Below are 2,573 nucleotides of genomic sequence, written 5' to 3'. Positions count from 1 at the left end.
GTTATCAAACCCAAAAGAAAACAAAGAAAAAGCCCACTAAAGACGGCGAACCAAATAGCTACCAACAGGCCCTAAAAAGCCCTGAAAGTGCTAAATGGTTAGCAGCTTTAGCGTCTGAATTCGACCAGATCGTTACTGCAAAAACCTTCCGTTTTATCCCTAAAATTAAAATGCATACAGGCCGTAGACTAATCTCTACCCGGCCGGTGTTTAAATTAAAAAAGGATGAAAATAATAAGCCTATAAAGTATAAAGCCAGGCTTGTTGTTAGGGGGTTTTTACAGGTCGAAGGCCTAGATTATATCGAGACTTTTGCTAGCACTAGTATACCGCCCACCTGGCGTATATTATTGGCTATAGCTAATGCACAAAATTGGGAAATAGAACAAATCGATTTTATCGGTGCGTTTTTAAATAGTGACCTTACCGACGTAGATATTTATTTGCAAATTCCAGAGGGTTTTAGCGATTGGGCTAGATCTTGCAGCCCTACTACCGCTAAAATTTTAGTGCAAATGGGCTATAATCCAAAGGAAATGCAAGTTATACTGTTGGAAAAGGCGCTATACGGTCTGAAACAGGGCCCAAGAGAATGGCAAACAAAGCTAAAAAGCCTACTTTTTACAGAAGGTTTTAAGCCGCTAATCTCTGATCCAGCTGTCTTTTATAATGCTAAATCCAAGCATTTCATTGTTACTTTTGTTGACGATTGCCTGCTAATAGGTCCTAAATTGCAATATATTCAGGATTTAAAAGCCCGTTTTAACAAAATATACGCATTGGAAGACAGGGGCCCTGCAGCCTATTTTCTAGGCGTTCAGATTATAAGGGACAGGCCTAACCGCCTGCTTTGGCTCCATCAAAGTCAGTATATAGAGGAAGCATTAGCAACGTTCGGATTAGCTGATTGCAAACCTATTTCTGTTCCCTTACAGCCGGGTGTGCTAAAATATAGTGGGGGCAAACCCGTAAATGCGCTAGAAATCAAATTGTTACAGCGTATTATCGGCACCCTAATGTATTTAATGCTATTAACGCGCCCGGACATCGGTTTTGCGGTTCAATGGTTATCTCGTTTTTTAACGAAAGCCACTACAATCCACTTAACGGCAGCTAAAAACCTACTTCGCTACTTAGCAGGTACTAAATCCCTAGCAATCTGCTACGGAAATAGGGTAATTAAAGCTAATTTACCACCTAACTCTTTGATTGGGGGTTTTAAAGGCCTAAAATTACTTGGTTTTAGTGACAGCGATTTTGCCGGGGCTAGGGAAGATTCAAAATCCACTTACGGATATTTGTATACCCTATCTGGGGGCCCTATAACGTGGAAGTGCAAAAAGGCTAGTACTATAGCTTTAAGCACCCCAGAAGCCGAAACCGACGCCTTAGCGGAAGCCCTGCGTGAAGCACAGTGGCTTAAAAGCCTATTTACAGAGATTGGACTACCTGTAAAAGGCCCTATTGCAATATTTGGAGATAATACAGGCTCTATAGCTAACGCACACAACCCTACGCACCACCAACGTACTAAACATACGTTATTAAAATTTCACTACGTAAGGGAGTTAGTTACAGAAGGATTAGTGACCCTAAAATACCTGGAATCCAAACAAATGCCCGCTGACGGCCTTACAAAGCCCCTAACGCTTCCAATTCACAAGGTTTTTTTAGAGCTTATAGGGTTAAAACCCCTGTAAACTTAGTTTTTACCTATTGAATTGTAGGGCACCTAGTTAGTTCGTTAGCTAACTACCACCATTTTTCTCCTTTGTTTGCAATTATTGGATTTTTGTTAGCCCGACACCAACCGATCTACCCAAACCTACCCTGCTCAGGTTGATTATTAAGCAACTTATACCGACCTTATACCCGAAGTCGAATCCGAATTTAATTAGCTCGCGTTTTGGGCGACCTAGCGATTTTTAATCTACCCTATATATTAAACTTTTCTGGGATCCACAACAACGAACAGCCAGATTAGCTACCTGGCTTAGTAGTAAGTTCCGTTGGTTATAATCTGTAGGTCGTGGGTTCGAATCCGGGGGTTGTTACAATTCTGGGGGTCTTTTTCAATTCGGGGGTTCAGTCAATCGGGGGTTTGGTACAAAGGGCTTATTCATCCAGGGGGTTCGCACCGGGGGTTCGAGTTGGGTTGGGACACAAGGGGGAATTTCTTTTGTTTTTTTGTTTTGGGGGTTTTATTTTACGTACTTTTCTTTTCCGACTTTATTTTTGGATTAAGTAGCAAAAGAGAGGGGGTGTTAATTATATGCATTATTTTGCATGTAATAAGCCCACTTTTATTTGTATATAGCCAATTTTATTTAGTGCCGAAGTGGAGTGGGGAATGGTGGAATTCCGTTACTTTGTTAATGCAGGAATGCAATTTAAAGGTCAGCGAGTGGGGTTAGCTACCCTGTACCGGGTTTAATACCCACCCTGCACCTGCGAGTCAGCTACCCTGTACCGGGTTGAAAATTTCACCAAGTCAACGTTTAAATGCAAACCCAGAGATGGTTTGTATGCAAATGAGGGTGTTTTTTCAAAAACCCATACAAATTAGTTTTTCG

Source organism: Pyricularia oryzae, chromosome 1, assembly GCF_000002495.2.
Source record: "Pyricularia oryzae 70-15 chromosome 1, whole genome shotgun sequence".
Lineage (NCBI taxonomy): Eukaryota > Fungi > Ascomycota > Sordariomycetes > Magnaporthales > Pyriculariaceae > Pyricularia > Pyricularia oryzae.
The sequence above is the reverse complement of the archived record's forward strand: the minus strand, read 5'-3'. Positions refer to the sequence as shown.